We start from the raw sequence: 18909 nt of genomic DNA, 5'->3' as shown, positions 1-18909 counted from the left end.
TGGAGCCTTGGGCGCAACGCCTGCGGAATCGGATGTACGAAAATCATCGCGATCCTCGTGTTTGGCCTGCCCTCATCGCCGCTGATTATACAGCAACAAATGTTTAATCAACGATCTTCCGGTTCTTCAAACTTCATTCGATCCTGCGTATGCTCACGTAAATTGAACCGAGAAAAAAAAACTTCAAAGCAACTGTATAAACGTGGCTCAGCGCTTTTCCGACTCCGGTGGCGTCTAGAAAACCAAAACTTGACAGAGCTGTGAGCAGATCGAGAAACGATAAGATCTCAACTCATATTCCCAGCGAACCGAGCTTCCATACTGTGATAAACGCGAGACCCTGGGAGCAAAAAACCCAAAAAATTAAAATGTAAATAATGAAAACAAGAAATACCTTAAAATGGAAAACAAAAATGGAGCGAATTTCATTACGAGATTACATTTTATTCAATCCTTTCCTGCGCTCGTGTAAGCAAACAGCTCGAATAATGTTTGATTAAGACTCAAAGTTTACGAAAGTGAGAAAAAATCTCGTAACCAAATGCTAGCATGATTATATATTTTACCAACGGAGTACGCCCGAGGCTACATTTCATATTTTCCTATTCAATATTCATATTTAAAAACTTTTCGAAAAATACCACCATGACAAAAAAAGTTAGAAAAAACATTGTTTGAAGACACAAAAATGAGTAAAACACTGTTGCCGCTATTCCCCCCGTTCGTGACTCCTTCAAGAGATTTTTCCTTCGTTTCATCTCAGTGTCGCAACCATTCACTCTTTTGACCATTCATTCAAAGCGGTATTTCATATTTTATTACCAAATCAAAATGAAGAACGGCGTTGAAAAATGTATTTAAAATTTCAATAAATTCTGGCAGCTCATCGACAAGCCGATGCCCGCGATCGCGTGTCCACATATTTATTGTGATATTCGAGGGAGGGTCCGACAAACACCGAGCGTTACCACTTTCGGATGATACGAGTAACGTAACCGGCGTGTACGAGCACACCGCGAGGCGGGAAGCGCGTCAAACCTCGAATCCGCCTATCCAGTCCGGACGTCATACGGAGAGGATATTACGATTTATTCACGTAAATAACAGAGCGCGCGGTACCACTTGTATCTGGCCACTTGGAGCCATTCATACATGAAGCCATAACAAGTATTATAGTGTAGTCAAATTATTATATCATTGCCCACGGATAACATTCGCTTTACAACGTCAATCTAGTTCACACGTCGTTAACTCCGCACGAAGCATGTAATTAAGCGACTTGACGCACGTGAGTGCATGACGCGCTATTAAAACGCGGCTAATCGGTGAGTCGAATAAAAAAGAGGCTCTGCGCGATGAGTGGTTGGGCGGTGAAGATGCGAGCATCGAATTGGAGCTGGGATTGTATCTTTCAATCGAGAAATGTTGGAGCTAGAGTTTCCTCCGGAAGATTACGAGTGTAGAGACTGGAGAAGTATCCTCGTGAGAATCCGGTCTTCGTAAGTTTTTCTTAGCGGTCCAGAAGAGTTGCGGGTCGTGGAAAAAAATGTTAAACTTAATGGTAACGGGTGAAAATTCCATGGGGATTCTAACGAGTGTACGTGAGGGGTTTAGTGGAGATGATAGGATGAAAATAAAATAGTTTTAAATGGGAAGCGTACTGCGCCGCGTCTTGTCCCATGCTTGTCCTTTATCTTGGAATCCCGGCGTTCTTGATGCGGCAGAAAGTTTGAGATATTGGTAACGCGCAGCTACACCACACTTCAATTTGGCCTCAACCCTTCGCTCCAGCATCCCCCGAGCTAAACACGATCTCTGATTGGTCTCTCTCGCTCACTTTTCCCTGGAACGTTTCACTCCTGCGAAATTCGACGGTGTGCTAAAGTCGAGGAAACCGTAAACGAGGCTCTTCCTCGCACTCCATTTTCTCTCTTGTTTTTTACCCGAAACGGCGAAAAGTTTCACCGACGGTGAGCAGGTAACGCGTCAGGCGCACTCGCCCGCCTCCCCCAAAAGCGTTCAGAAACTAATACTTGCCGCGAGTCTCGCACGAGCTCTGCTTTACTTGCATTCTTGTATATACTATATTCACGTACAATATTTGACTGCCGGCTAAGGTTTTTCTGTGCGAAAATGGATTTTCGAGCAGTTAACAAATCACAGTGTAGGAAGCTCGTTACAAAAAAAACGTCGCAAAAACAAATTTCAGTGCATCGAAGGGGATCCTGCTTTAAAAAGTCAAAAAAATCGATTGTTTTCGTAACTGTTTTTAGGATAGACGCAAATAATTCAGCACAGTAAACTTTTCGGTATAGTTTCGAGGATATTTCAAGAGTACAAAAACATCGTTTTAATGTGAGGAACACTAATTTGTACATGCTGGTTTATGCGCAAAGTCTGATTGTCGAAATTTCTCAGCTGTGTACAACACGGAGATCGTAATTATGGGCTGCAACGAAAATTCCAAATTTTTCTTCCATTTTCATATATTTTCCTTCCATATGAACCTATAAAAGGCCGAAAAAATTGTGAAATTCTATATTTACAGCGCGTTGAAGTGACATATTCTTTTTCTTTAGAAGCGTTTTATTTTTTCAAATTTGCTAAAAATATAGAAAAGTAATGATTTTTCCTGTGTGAGGTTCGAATATTTTGCAAAATCATTGTGCAATTGCAACTTTGTTTTTAATCAGTATTTGAAAATGGATCGCTACTTCAAAGTTGCTCCAAATTTTTCGGAAAGAAAAAAGACTTTCATTGAAAAAAAGTTGTTCGATTTGCCATATAATGCCTCATGCATTGCCCAAAGTACCAAGATACCTTGTATATTTGTGTTTGTATATACTTAATATAGAAACGCAGTGAAGGCGTGTACATAAAAGTAAACTGGTAGACCCTTAACGAGACTTGGGCAATTTCGAGACGTACAACGAAACGAGGAAATGAATGAAAAGCCAAGAGCGACGCGCTCGGGAGACGAGAAAAAGGAGCAGGAAGAGAAAGAGGGAGCGCGTGAGTGGGAGATAGAAAAACAGCATCATTCGAGGGTCCAAAGATGCAGTTACGTGGCACTAGCCATTTTCTCTGTTTACTGTGGCCTCCTTAACATCGATGGAGATGACGAAATTCGAATAAATATTTTACACACCAGCGATCAAATAAGATCAAGCTACTTTTATGGAAAGCAATACTTTTTCTCAAAAAGGTTTCCCCAGATGGTGGAACGATGCACAATTAAAATCTCCATTTCAAAAACGCAAAATATTATCAACCCTCCAAGACCGAGGCCTATTTCACGTGGAAGGAAAATTATTCCCTTCACAAATTTATCCCAAAATACTTTCTAGTTTCCGAATCCATTGCGACGTTTCAGTATTTTTTTTTTTAGAAAATACGAATTTTTTAATGTTGAATCAGGTACTTAGAAGATAAAAACAGAAAAATTTACTATTGAATCTAGCACCGAACGCCTTAAATACATCATATTAGCTTCCCTTTGAAAGGTTATAACGTTTGGAGCATGAAAAACAAGTGCGTATTAACTTTTATTGTTAGCACGTTTTCACACAGCGCAAACGCAACACGAAACGCCAGCTTCGTATTCATATTTCGATGGCTTAAAGCAGTTTATCTCTTGGTTTAGGAGTATCTATGGTGCAATCTAGCCTTATCTTATGCTTGATGGAACTATGTAACCCCGACCTTACTGCACGATGCAGTTTCATGGGGCCAGGTAGCGCGTCTTGGGTCGAAGCAACATACGCTCCGAGAGGATTAATAACCATTTTTTTCGAGATTTCGAGATCAGATTCCAAAAGCATCAACTCTCGTCTTCAACGAGAGGCGTTTCTCGTCTAAATGTTTTTATCCCACTGGATTTTACTCCCCCGCATATCCAGTTAACACCATCAAAATATTTCAAGCTTCCACAAAGTTGGCTCAGAGCATCGCAGACAAATTCTCAATGCGTTACGAAAAATACTTGAAAATACGATTTCAATATGAAGAACCCTGTCAATGAATTTTGATTTACAAATTTTTCAACATCTTTTTTAAATTATATATTTTTTTTTTTTTTTTCAATTTTTTTCTTTAAAATGATTCTCATCGCTCGAATATATATTTTGTCTCTACAACGCAGCAAGCTTTGACTATAAATCATGATTTTTAGCAGAAGTATTTAATCTCGTAAGAGAACAGGTTAATTCGTTTCCCTTACTTTTCCTTCTCCAGCCCGTAATACGTTGGCCATTTATACGGCCGCACATGTCTCACAGATCCAAGTTTAAATCTGTGGTAAGTAGATATTATATACAGAAACTTTGATCTTCCCATTTTCTTGCCTTCTTTTGGAGCCGCACCACCGCTTCATCCCCCTTGCTGCGTGCGGTATTACGCTTATATAATATTTCCCCGCGGAGAGGAGATTTATCGAGAGACTTAAAGTGTTTGAATTTCTCTTCCAAGTACTCGCGCAAGCTTTTCTCCTTCGTATACATACTGATATAGGTATATCAGGTCCGTGTAATATAAGCTCCGAGTCGCCCGGATTAAGAAATTATCCTTCGCGTATGCCTAAGACTGCCGGAGGTCTATACTTTGGAAACTTTAAACGTATCTGTGGGAGGAGAGCCGGGGGAGTAGCTTGTGAAATAAACCGCAAACGTTAAAGCGCATTTTTTAAGTTCGAAATGAAACTAGGAGGATTGCCATTGTCCTGATGCGGATACGACCGGCCACAAAACAGCAGGATTTGCTCGACTTTCTGACCCTTTCCATATCTCCAAAAATAACCGAAACACAAATCGATATAATCGCCCTATGATATAGTTTCGAATTGTTGATGCTGCGGAATGGGGAGCAGGTTGAAAATCATTTCAGAGGATCGTTCAAGTAATTGGTCATTTTCCAATCGAAACAGGCTTTTTTGAGTAGACAGAAGAAAGGAGAGCCCGACGAATTTGCGGGAATATTTGATGGGGAAAGTAGATTTGGGACTTTTGTAAAGGAGGAGAAAAAAAGTTTAGCATAACGAGGGAAAGGCTATCTCTTGAGTCTACAGAAAGTGTGTATCGTTGGCTTATTACTTGGGCACGTATGTGTATTAGCACCCAGTTATAGCCTCACTTTTTCTCGTACGCCTGGCTCTCTCTCTCTCTCTCTCTCTCTACTTTCGTTATTAAAGTTGGAGTTCGAAACTAAAACTCTGTTCTCTCTCTTGCTCTGCAAAATCATTATATTATCCAGCCTCCTCGAGCGCGTGGATTTGTTAGCTCCTTTCATTCCCGAATGCTGTTAGCTCTTTTCGCTCATCCTGTCTCGTATCTGGGCCTCGCTCTCCTCATTTTCTTCATCGAGTAACTCGAGGCTCAACAAGAACCGCAAGTTTCTCAGGAATTTCCAATCGCGAATTATTGGTTGGTTCAGCCCGGAGGAGTTGGCAAACTCATACAATACACACTCCGGTGTTAATATTTCGTTTATACGTCGATTACTTTGCGATCGAAGACGTGGAATATTTTTAATACTACACCGCAGCCACGTCGATTGAACTTTTAGTTTCATAAAAATTCGTGAAATATCGAGCAGCAGGTAAAATCGTGTGGAAAAATTTCATTCAAATTCTTACAAACAACAGCGTGGATCGTAAACGTGTTTTTTTTTTTTTTTTTTTTTTTTTTTTTTCATACTCCAAGTCGACACGTTTTTTTTCTTCCGCTGTGCTCGAGCTTTATGTTTATTTTCAGAATTTAGCACTGGAAAATAAAGAAAATATATGATACTGTGAATTGCGTAAGATTCATGGCTCTTTTTTATCGCTAACACTGGAGGGTTGACATTCACGGAAAAAAAAATGTCGGACAGGACTTCTCTTTCGTTGAGAAAGTATAGAAGAGAAAGTCCCCGACACGGTAGCGAGAAGTGCACTGAATCATTCCATGAGCATAAATTAACGTAACGTCACAGAGCTGGTTAATTAATTGAGCCAAATTTGTCCTAAACGTGAGTAACTGCCGGGACTGTAAAGAGTAAAAGTAAGAGAAAGAGAGAGAGAGAGATTCGAGAGGGAGGGGATGAAAGTGAGAAAAATTCGAGAACTGTGAGAATCCGAGCAAGGTCTCGTACCGGGCGTCACTTTGGTCGACGCGATTTGTCATCTCGCCCCATGAAAATCCTTGTTTGAAAAATAAAAATCTCCTTCTAAGACTGCCTTATTTCATTCTCGTATACCGAAGGACATTTCAAACGCTCAATTTACCGGGAAAATTTTTCTTTGCTCAGCTTCGTACCTTCAAAAACGAGATTTCGAGATTGATTGACTTTCAGCATTTGCAAAAAAGAAAAGTCCGTACATATATACAATCAATAGCGACAGTAGAGTTTAACGAGCTGTCAGACTCTGGCATGAAGAATAAACTATTTAAAAAAAAATGGATAGAATAAAAAATGTCTTCGGCTCCGCGAATGGTATATCAAAAGCCCCGCGGAATTGCTGTAAATATTGACGAAATTAACAGCCTCGGTAGTGTCTCGAGGAGAAGTCGAAGCGTGGCAGTTAAGCTGCGAAACTAGACGATCCACCGAGCCTGCTCTGGCCCTAAACTTTTCTGGCGGAAAACTGCACGGAAGCGGAGACTTCAAAACACCGCTTCATCGGCTAATTGCCACGGGGAGTTAACCATGGCACATTAAACGTAGTTCCAAAACTACTTATCCGAGCTTAAGCCGTGGTTAACTGTAAAACTGTGTCTACGTGTATACAAGGGTGCGGGGTTCCAGCACGGGGAGGACGACGAAACGCAAAAATCGTTCAGCGCAACCTGAGCTCCCGAATTATCTCGGAGTCACGTTGAATTTCCAACTCTCCGAGGTGTTTAACTCACGTTCCACAGCTCATTAGGAAACTCGAATGAAAAATCGTGAAATATCATTTCCTCGAAGCGAGTTGAGTTGAAAGAGCAGTCGCAATCGACAAAAAAAATGACAAATCACTCGCCCTTTCAAGAATCCTGCTGCAACAACCAATTTTCAACTTTTCCAATTGCTTCACTCACGCTCAACAGTTAGAAAACTCAAATGAAAAATATCGATTTTGAAGTCGGAAAAAACGAGGATTATCAAAAAATTCAGAAAAACTGATTCGCTGGTCGATTCGATCATTCATCGGTTTTAAATCTACTCACCCGAAGCGACGGGTTCCGGAACGAAAAAGCAGCAACACAGTAGCAGAGCCAGAAGAATACGTTTCCGAATTTCTGGTCTCCCATCCCAGGAGCTCGTCGATCTCCGGCAAAATCTTTCGCTGCTATTCCGTAGAGGCACGTCAGTGGATTTGAAGGATCGTGGGCATCGAGTTTTCGGGCCCTTCATCGTCATGAGTTCTGCTTCATATCTCTTTTGGTTTTGCACTCTTTCGAAGGGGATTTCTGTGGAGGGTTCACGCGAACTTGTCCACTCAAATTGTTCGAGAGGTTTATTCGCAAATCGCATTTACAGTCGTTCATGAAATTCCGAGTCACTTGATATTTTTTGGTCGTCTTTATTAGCACACGTTGGAAGATCTATTTTGTGTGATTTTCGAAAAATTGTGACGAAACACAGTGAAATTTGTCGTTAGCAAAATATTCCACGATCACCATTCAACCGGATTGAATAATAATTCATCGCAATAAACTGGCCACAAATCATATTTAAAGTTCTGTAAACACATTTTCATCTGATATTTACGAGAGTTGGGTTGTTCAACGGGGAACAAAAGATTTCCGAACAGTGAATTCCTTCGGCCCGGCAGGCGACCTCGGTCTATTTTCGGTAGGGAAGAGTCAGAAGATCGAACGCGGAATTTCGTTCCCGATCGAACAAATTCTCCCTGGAATTTATTTGCCTCGGAAACCCTCTGATTTTCCAACGCAGCGATACTTTTTGTCCGGGTTTCCGATAAACGGTAGATGCGTGCTTCGTCGTGATTATTTTATCGAGGTCTTCGCGAGATGTACGAAAAATAAATGCAAAATTGTCTTTCCTCGTTCGGATAAGTAGCTTTCTACGGTTACTTGGGAAGCTGCGATGACATTGAACCCATTGAAATTCAATCGACAATATTTTCCTCGTGTCTGTCGATGGTGCGTAGATTAAATGTTCAGTCGTCGGACACACGTCAGCAGAGATGCGATTGAGATATTTCCCATGTTTGTCGGCTCGTGAAAATCTATTTTTCTCAAGCCTCGTTGATCGATAAAGAATATGACGATGGCCGTTGGGATCGCCGGGGCGTTTGAAGCAATAGTTGTTCCAGGAATAGCTCGCACGCTCGTTTATACGCAACGTTACAAAAATCAGTGTATAAAAATCTGTAAAAATAAAATGACAAAAATATCCATGACTATCGATCAAGCTTGGCCGGATAAAACAGTTAAAATAACAATAAACGAGCACGTATAAAAGGAGAGCGGCAGGGTGGAGGGGAGGAGTGAAAAGACCAAAATCCCTCTGCAGTGTATAAATAAACCGTACATAAAAATCTATATATAGCTATTGAAAGTATCATAAGCAGCGTGTGAAAGAGAGAAACTTTGTGAATTGAAAAATCGCGTCACACGAGCGAGGCTTGCAGAGGGTACACGGAGTAAAGCAAAAAGTGGCAAAGGGACCGGGGAGGGGGGATTCTTGCGGTGATAAATGAACTGCGGGCCTGGCGTTCGGCGTGCGCCGCGCCCGCGTTCGTGTAATAAATGTATTTCTTCGTGTAAAACTGCAAAAATATAGGACGGCTAAAAGTTGAAGCGAAAAATCACTAGAAAAAAGAAGGTGAATCGCCGTGAAGTTGACAAAAAATGCGATAGCACAGATTCGAAACGGTAAATCGTTTGGTGGCTCGCGGTTACAGTTGAGTTTCGTTTACTTTGACGCAGCGATCGTTTCATCAGCTCGCCTCATTGATGGGGAGAAGAATCACATTTTTCGATCGGCGCGGCTATGCTGCTGGCTTTGTCGGCTCTAATGGGGACAGTCGCATTAAGGCAATTTTTCAGTAATCAATTTCATCGACCCCTCCTCCGGAGGTGAGCTTTGGAAATCGATTGCAATCGAATTGTGTACCGAGGCCAAAATTCATTTGCATTTCGCTTGGGGGAGGGGGGCTTTGATTTCAACTGCGATTTACGCAGTGTTTGGAAAAAAAATGAAATTATAAAATGAAAACTTAAAAGTTGAGTTTTGGAGATTCGACGGTATTTTCATCGGGAGAACTTGCAGCAGGAATTTTGATCTGCTGATTATGAACGTGAAAAAAGTTCGTCGGAAAATACGATTTGAAATCTCATATTTGATGTTCTTTCCATGTGATGCTGAGGGTCCGAGGTCGGCATGTTTCCGGAGCGTGGCTCGTCAAAGTTAAATTTAACCAGCTGTCACTCAAACAGGACAGTGACGAGTACGGTCACGCGTTACCGAAACGATCGGAAACACGTTTTCGAATAAACATAACCCACCCACGTAATTTTCTCAGGCGATTTATATGCACCCATTTGAACGTCGGTTATCAACGATAAAAATGACTAATCGAAGGCCCCAAGGGCTTGGGACTCCAGAAAAAGAATACGCGAAATGTGGATAATTTGTTGGATTTCATTGATTATTTTCATTTCTAGGTGCTTGTCGAATTTTCGAAATCCACCTCGCGTGATTCGGAGATTAAACTCGTGCTCCAGGGCGGTGTGCAATCGACCAAATGAAACGAATCGATATTAAATCTTTTCAATAAGCTGAACACGATCAATCGAGCATCTTTGCTCACATAGGAGTTCGCCACCGATAAATTAGGTCCGAAGGTTTCACTACCGGAATGACAATTTCAATGAAAATGAATTTTTCATTACAGTGAACAATCGTCGAGCACTAATCTAATTTTCTCCCATGTAAATAGGCTTGTTGGTAAACAAACAAGCTTGAAAACCGAGAGAATAAAGATTTGTGAGTTGAAATCCATGCGCAAATGCCGCTGGCTAATGAAATATTTGGCGCATTTAATTAAGGTGGGTGTTCACACAACTTCAATTAGTTCGAGACTGGCAGCACTGGCCATTTCCACTGTTCTCTCTTTCTCTCTCTCGCTCTCTCTCTCTCTCTCTCTCTCTCTCTCTCTCTCTCTCTCTCTCGAAAAACAAATCCCCAAAAGGCTGATTTCAACACGCCCTCGTTGTTTGTACAACTTGATAAAATAATTCAAATGTATTTCGTTGCGTCAATCGCAGACGGAAAATTTTCATTATATTGAATGGATCCGATGGAGGAGATTCGTCCATCATCGATGCCAGTGGATTTGATGATTTATTTGCACGAACCTGAATCGAATCGAGTGAAAAATAAATCAATTCATTATAAATAATCATTATTTCCAAATAATTCTTCACCTTGATGATTTTATAAGTGGTACAATCAATGAACAAGAGTTTAATGGGCCACACGATATTGAAGGGCAATTAAGGTATTTTCACTCATTGATTATCGTATTATTAACTTCACTGTATTCTCGTATCGCCACGATTTGTGTAACGAATAGACATTTAATCAGCTAAATTGTACGCGATGAGTAATTGAAACATTTGAAGGTGATGTGCTCATGGAATATTGCGAGGTAGCTTGAAAAGACAAGCAGCTGGTTTGCCATTGTATTATACACAGTGAGTGAGTGCGAGGTTATGAAGTTAAATAGAAATTCGTAGGCAGTGTGCAATTAATTAATCCTGGTTTATTAGGAGAGGATTGTGTAAAAAGCATTCTGCTTCATGTATTTATGTATGCAAAGATTTTCCGGTGTGCATACTCATTACGCAAGCACAATGTCGACCTCTCGGGGGCTAAACGTCGTCGACGTCGTCGTCGTTCGCGTCGCGACGAGCAAGATGTTGAAAGACAAGGGAGGAAAAAGGAGAAGGGAGGAGAGAACGCGACGACAGCTAAAAGACGAGCGACTGTGCTCTCAAAGGCGCGGAACCTTTGCTGTGAAAGGTCATCAAGTCTCGGGAAGAAGAAGTGAGACAGGCCTTACTTGCGAAGAGAAAATAGGTAGACTTCTTGCAGATAACGGAAGCGAGAGAGAGAGAGAGAGAAATGGAAGGCGAAGCGAAAAGGAGGGATAATTTGAATTGAAATGCAGCTAAGTACGAAGGTAATTACATCTCAACGTTAATTAATGCCTCTCGGTATGCTCTACTCCTGTCGGTATTCTCTTTGTGTGTGTTATATAATTCGACGTGCATATCCACACGCACAGGTAGCCGAGGACAAGGCTTTTCCTTTCGCTACTTTAACACACAGTCAAGTTTTCTTCTTCAAGGGATTCCCCAGCACTTTTATTTACCCTTGTCTGTACCCTCGAGAATTTTCCAAAGTCGAGAAAGAAAAGAAAAAAAAAATAAGAAAAGCATCAGAGTACATACGACTTTGAGAGCAGGCTGTATAATTGTTAGAAAAAACGTGGATCTTATCGTGTGCTCGGAAGATAATGCAACCCTGCAAGCTCATTTTACAACTATGTTTTTTTCTATTATCTGCCGAAGTCATTGTCACTGTAACCGGCGCATCAAGTCCATCGGAAAACTCCTTCCTTCGTATCCGCGTTAATTTAACCGGAGACTTCCAAATGAAAGCTTGCGTCCGAAGCCGAAAAAACGATGTTTGAACATATTTTTTATTCGTATGAAATCAAACCCTTGCGAACGCTCTTCGTCAACTTGAAATTTCTAGGTAAATTTTACATCGAATCAACGATCGTGAAAATAAACACCGGCAAATAATAGTTCTAGTAATTTTCCGGCTGAACAATCAAAGTCGAGAAATCAAGTCGTACGACAAACACTCGACCTCATCCTCAGTAGGTAAATTAACAAAATAGGCAAGAGATAACGAGTTATTAATAATGCACTTTGATCTTGGCTGCAATTATGAAGTTGGCTGCACATGAATTTCGGCGAGTATATATTCATTCGTACAAATTGTAAATTAACGTTGTATGTGTTGCACACGAAGACGCACATTTGTATAAAGAGGGAGAATAAGGCGAGAAGCGCACAGGTGCATCGAGGCGTAGCAGCAAAACGCACGTGCTAACTCGCAGAAGAGGGGCTTGTGCTATATTTTGTGAATAGTATTGTCCTATGTATACACGCGAGTTTCGCGTTCCTTCCCGTTGGCGAATCGTCCCAAGCGCGTTTTGGCATACTGACAATTCCGTACAAAACTGTTCTACGGAGCGAGCAACACTTTACGAGAGGCTAATCCATGCTACAAGCACGAGCACGCGTGCGACTTCGAGGCAACTGCAATCTCGTGTGTGTCCTAAAGCTCAATTTATTTTTATATTAGTCCAAGGAAAGACGGAAATTACTTTTCCTCCGCTTCCATAGCAACCGTCTGATTGCGCTGATCATTGAACTTAATTAATATTTTCCAACGCGACGGGGACGCGCAGGGCGCGCCGAGTGAATTGTCGCCACTAATTTCACGTGCAAATTTTACAAAAACATTGTCTACTCTCTCATTGTGATAAAGGCCTTCGGTCCATGTGCAAATTAATCGGAAAATATGGACAATCAAACGCGGTGGAGTTGTGCCTCGTAACGCGTATGTTGATCAACCATTTTTGCAACTCCAATCATTTTTCGACCTTATTCCTTTACCAAGAGCAGCAATTGAACGAGGGGTTGAGAGAAATTTTCGTTCCGTAATTATTCATTCTCCTGGGGGATGAAATTATGTTAAACATTATTTTGCATCAAATTTTCGAACGATTATGCCGCACTCGTGAACTCTCTTCCAGAGTTTTCAGTCGAATTTCATTCGCATGACGGAACTCGATCAATTTTAAAAACCAGTCGTTCATTAAATTTTTCAAAATTTTCAGCTTTTTAGAAGTTTTAAAAGCTTCATTAATCGCTTACCCTCAAGCGTCAAAAAATCCACTGTAGTTTTATGCGATTTCGAAAAAAAATATCATTTTTCTTGGGACCCAATGGGGTACCCGCCTGAACAGTGCTGGAAATGTTTCTTTCTTATTTCACTGCAATTTTAATTCAATGCACCGTGACTGCTGCTCCTCATAAAAATCAGTCGTAAAAATTTCAAATTGCTCCGAAATTTGTTCTCTTTCAAATTTTCTTTTACTTTTGAAAATTCCTTCTTTTTCTTCCTTTGCAAAGCCTTTCCTTTTCCCGAAAAAATATGTCAAGTTACAGGAATGAAAAAAAAAAATAATTTCTGTAAGTTGCACGTAATTCGAAGGTTTTTCGTTTCTACGGATGGGCCCACGTGTCCGCGCTCGCATATCGAAAGAGAATTGAGAGTAAAGTGTGCACCGCGCGCTACGGTGTGCGTACAAACAAAAGTTTTGGGCTAGCACGGAAAACAGTTGATTTTATGCAATAGTCTCTCGTTTACATGCGACAAACTTTAGACTCGTTGGACGATACTCTTGCTCCCGTAACTAACAAGCACGTAGACCCAACAAACGATGGGGTTTGAGCTCGTATGATGTTGACATAGATTCGTGTACGTCAAAGCACAGGCTACAAGTGTATATGCACATACATCAAAATTCGATGCGGTGTGTATACAAGCGAGTGATGCGCCGTGTGCGTATACGGCGGCTCCGCGGATTATCACATGCAAGGAAAAATAATTTACCGTGGGATAATAAATCAATAAATGGGAAAATAAGCGTTTGGTGTTTGCGACGATCCTGGTCAAAGCTCGAGTGCGATGCTGCGTGCATTCGGAGGGGATTGCTGGAAAATGTCGTTATTCGACGATCGATCGAATTCGTCGTCGAGGCACTTAGAATTGAATTTTCGATGGAAAATTCGATGATGTGACTGAATTGAATGTCCATCGAGTATTTTGCAGTTGGAAAGTTTAAAGTTGAGTTTGGAATTCGTGCGTTGCAAAATGGAGTTTGTTGAATAACGTTATTAGCAAGTGGCACATGCCCAAAGGGATTACAAAGGGGAAAAAAGCAGGATGCTAAAGATTTTGATAAGAGGATAAATCATTATATCGAAATGGCGAAAGGATGGGGGCTGTAAATCTGTCGATTTGACTTGGAAAGTTTCGTATTAATGGACGCGGGTATATGCGCGAACGAGGTAAACGAACGTTCATTATATGGTAACGATCCTCTCGAAAAGTTGGCAAGAACGATGAGGCGAGAGGGGAACGTTCGCGAATTTTGTTTCAGCTCGTTTATGGCGGAGCCCTTTTCACGTCAACTTTTTGACAGTATTATTTTAACGGAGTTTGTTGTTTGGGCGCATTCTAATTATCGCGTGTTTAACGCCAAGAGATTCATATTTTCAGCTTTGATCGCGTTTTCTCTGAAAATTTTGTACTTTTTCACGTCGCAGAGAGAGAGAGAGAGAGAGAGAGAGAGAGAGAGAGAGAGAGAGAGACCAGGATTCGTTGTAAATGGTCAATTTCAAAGGATATTTTTTTGATGAAAATTGCATTCTGAAATTACAGTCACGTCGTTGTAATTTGAATTTTCTATTTTTTGTATTTTACCATACACAGAGAGGCTTTGATAGATGCCGCAAGCTTCGAGCTCGAGAGCATTCTCGTTTTCCTGACGAGTAGCTCGAGGTCTTTGCATCGTATAGCTTTGGACACAACGCCATCGTGCGGACTAGTACATTTTGGAGGAAACGCTTGCCCGAAACGGAAACCTCGCTCAAAGGATCAATGCTGCGCGGAGGCCGGGCTTATGGTTCGCAATTTTGACACGGAGCTATGCACAAATAGTGCACACATTCATCCATGCATAAGTAACGTATGGCCAAAGCAAATACTTCTTATCACATTTCCGGCCAATTATCCCCGCACGAATATCAATGGCTCGCCAAAATTTCGTGATTTTTCAAAGCCACGAATTTTCATATCGCTTACCACAAACGTTTTTGTGGCTTTACTATGAAAATTAGTGCGATTTTTTTGCTTCGTTGATCCGGCATTTTGGAGCACGACTATTTTAACTTGTACGGGGAAATTTTATGCTCGGGCACTTATCCAAGTAAGTGGGAGGACTGAACAATGCCGGGATCGTAAACCACTGATTATCTTTTTTTATTTTTCGAAATTTCTCAATATCAAAAGCTCCGTTTTGATATTTCAGACCGCGCACGCACAACGAGCTCATAACAATAAATTTTAAATATTAACGCATTTTTTTGTACTTTTCATTGGTTACGGGAGTTCTTCTCATTCAACCAAAAATCTTCACTTTCAATCGAGTTGAATCTCCATTTAGTTTCTCCATTTTCCAACAATTCATCGCTCGAGCTCTAGTTAAATTGATATTTCGTGTCTCCTTCTCCGTCATTACCGAATATCGGATAGTAAAAGAAGCAAAAAACCCGGACTTCGTATGGGGTGAGTACACGGGAGAACCGCGTCAGCAGCTCGCATAAACAGCTTTTCACCGATTTATTTATTAACTGTAAATGTTTCAGCACCGCAGTTGGTGAGTCATTCGCGATGAGAGAAGCCATATGTGTTAAAATCAACGAAGAAATTGAAAATTCGATGAAACTTTTGGCTCGACAACCGACAAATCAATTCCACAAACACGAAAACTCTTGAAAAAAAAAATAGCATCGAAGAAAAGAGAATAAAATGGAAATTGCTCACTTTTTATTCTTAGCCTGTATAATCCAGCTGGAATTGAGGGCACGTGACTTATCAGTGAAAAACACTTCGGGACACTCGAGCCTGGATCTCGAAACACGGATCAAGGGTTCACATGGTCACTTCCGATGCAGTAAATCACGTTAAGAAAAGGCACTTGTAGAGTGTGTTTTATCCGCGTGGGCGCGCGCGCGCGCGCGTCAAAAGTTGGGCCGACAGTTGCAGCGGAGAGGGAGAGTGCGCGAGGTTCGTATCGTTGAGAATTAGTGGTCGATCTGAAAGAACGCGTGATACCGGTCTAAGCGTACAAGACGCACTGAGCCCTCAAACCTCGGCGGGCGTTGCGTACACCTCGTGTCTTCCGTCTCTCCGTTTCTCTCCCTCCGACAATACGCTCTCGCGAGTGTCTTTTTCGTGCGTGGATATATAGGAGAGACCAAAAATACGGGTACGTGCACGGGCGATTTCGGTGCAACTTGGAGCTTGAAAAAACCGGAAGCGGTTTACGAGAGCGGAGAAGCATTGAGTGAGAAAAAACACTCGAAAAAATGGGAATCAGCCGGATGAAAAATGGATCGATCAAAGCGGAGAAAACCTCGGGGCAAAGCCGCTCGCTCTTATCTCGACACTTTCATTGATAGCTCCGTGTATAAAAGAGTTTCCAGAAACATTGACAAATCGGTGTAAAACTCTTTAATTGGCCGGCTTCAAAATTTATGACAGCAGATATTGAGGGAGGGGAAAAATCGAGGTTTTTAAATTCCCCGTAAATTTTGAGGCGCACGCATCCGCTCGCGTCGCGACACACGAGCTGCAACGCAGCGCGCACATCTACGTTTTTTTCCTCTCGTAATTCTCTTGATCTCTCCCTCTTTTTTATCCCACAGCGTGAGTTATACTGCCCCAAGATTTCCTCCCGTTTCGCCCTCTCTCTCTCTCTGGCGCACTCGCTCGCTCAAGCATTCGGAGATGATCATCTCTCGGATGCAGTCAAAGGCCCCCGTCGAGCGGCGTTTACACTGGTGCGTGTCGCCCCTGTGGCAACCTCGAGATATTTGTCGTCGTCATTCAGCCTATAGATATGCTTTTCACTATAGCCCTCCTATGTGTTTTTACTTACATGTGTATTAAAGAGTTCAGCCAGATATATGCGGGTTTGTATGGGCAGTTGCGTGGGCGGAGGGTGAGCCTCGCTTCAGGCACTATCGGAGGAGAGGCTTCTCTCTCTTTCAAATTACATGGGTACGACGAGTTCTCGCACTTTGGTGGCGTCCTCGGAGCATCGTCGCGCGTACGTGTGCTTCATGCGAGAGCGCAGCCTGATGAGAATGAGCTGAGAGGATGAGAGGAGAGGAGCGGCAGGCGAGAAGGGGACGTTAAAAAACTCGAAATGCGAGAGGCTCGTACGCACCTTCCGGCAATTTAATTTGTTTTCATTGTTTTTACACCCCCGTGATGAAAAATCGTCAGGCCGGATTACTTTGATCGCTCAATTTGAAGTTCGTATCCCACTTCGTGCTCGCCCGATGGATCGATTTTCATTTTTTTCGCTTTTCAAACGATCGCTTTGAAAAAGGAATGCGTTTATATCTTCGCACGCGGATTCTAAATGTATTCAGGAATTTGTCGGCTGGAGGATTCGTCCGATGGAAAAAGTCGAGGCAGCCACTCGGGCCAAAAAATCTTACCGGAGCTTCGATATAGCGCCGTGTACACCGCGTTCTGTAGAACGAACCTTCGAAGCAGGGGAAGAGAGGGAGGAAGACGGGGACGGAGACGGAAAGGGGGGAAGGAAAAAGAGCAAAAGCTCTTGCCGGAGGAGAGAAAAATCGCGAATACGAGCAAACGCGATATTATGCAGATAAGATATTCATAGCTATCGAAACTCCCGATCGTGGTTACGCCTTTATTTTCCATGATGAATAGAAATGAAGGTATGAACAGCGAACCAGCTCTCAAAGGATTCTTTGGACACTGCCGCATATGTATACGTATATTTCATACATATTATATGACGAGGCGGGCGCGAGCTTCAGGAAACTTCGTATTTCCGTTGAGAAAAAAAATATTAAACGTTCCGGATTTTCAAAATTAAATTTCCGAGTCCCTCGCAAGGAAAATGATTTCGCCAAATAGATTTCGCAAAATTCGAGATGATTATTTTTCTCCCATCACAGATGAAAGCCCAAATATCAAAAGATGAAGAAGCTTAAAAAAAGTCAAAAAAAAATCAAAAAACTCAAAGAATCATGGAAGTATTGATTTTCCATTGTAAAAATGTGAGCAAACAAATGTTATTGGTAAAATGATAAGTACAGTTTGCATATTGCCGTGAAAATCTTTGCGAAAGTGAGTCAATGCAGGAAAAAAGTCATGTTTACTGGAATTGAGGGAAAGTTTTAAAGCGAGTTTTTGCACGTGCGTGGCGTGGTTTTTGTTGGTTTATTTATCGGGAAGAGGTAAAGGAAAAGTGGACGATGGTAAGTTGGCCTGCTCACCCGGGATTCGACCTCATCGTCGCCGTCGTCGTCGTCGTCGTCACGGAGAAATCAGAAGGGAACGAGAGAGCCCGTAGCCCAAAAAGCACAGCTTCCCTCCAATTTACCGGTCTCGTCACACACGCACACGTGCACAAACTGAACACATACACTGCACACGGTGGAGTGCTATAATAGGAACCGAGCGACGAAAAGCCAGACCGTTTCAGTTCTATTCTCTTCTGAGCTTATTTCCTCTATTTCGGTTTCAAGTACTCTTACCAACGTACAAATATATTTATATAAGTATGAAAAGGAGAGAGAGAGAGAGAGAGAGCGCGAGAGAAAAGAAAAAAAAATTATGAGGAACAATCGTTTCAGGTGTAAAAGCATTTTCGACTGTACGGTGAACCGAGAGCCTCGCGAAAAGAATAATAAGAAAGATAAGCTTAAAAACGAAAAACCAACACTTACGATTCGTGAATCACGTTTTTTGTGATCAATTTTTCATCTCGTACATTTTTAAGGGCTATGAACAGTGTAAACTGTTGGAATTTTAGGTGTTTTTTGTTTATTTTATAAATAAAAATTGTACCTTGTACACATTTTTTACATGCTCAGAAGTACTGGAAAAAAAATTGTTTTTTTTTTATATTTTTTTAATGGTATTTTTTGTACAATGATGTGTTGAAAGTGTCAATGCCAATTCAAGAAGTGCCATTTTCAACACACCCCTGTACAATAAAAATATACCATT

General features: G+C 41.6%; 1 long non-coding RNA gene across 2 annotated transcripts; it reads left to right on the top strand.

Annotated features, from left to right (window-relative positions):
* Positions 1-12102: 12102 nt before the first annotated feature.
* LOC122415939 (uncharacterized) lies at positions 12103-15684 on the top strand. Of its 2 annotated transcripts, none has more exons than XR_006262029.1 (3): positions 12103-12330; positions 14566-15420; positions 15501-15684. It is a non-coding gene; the product is annotated as an uncharacterized lncRNA (long non-coding RNA). The 2 variants fall into 2 exon arrangements; XR_006262030.1 differs by lacking the exon at positions 12103-12330 and adding an exon at positions 12571-12624.
* Positions 15685-18909: the final 3225 nt, after the last annotated feature.

Source organism: Venturia canescens, chromosome 9 (genome assembly GCF_019457755.1).
Source record: "Venturia canescens isolate UGA chromosome 9, ASM1945775v1, whole genome shotgun sequence".
In the NCBI taxonomy this organism is placed as follows: domain Eukaryota; kingdom Metazoa; phylum Arthropoda; class Insecta; order Hymenoptera; family Ichneumonidae; genus Venturia; species Venturia canescens.
This window is presented reverse-complemented; position numbering and strand designations above follow the sequence as displayed.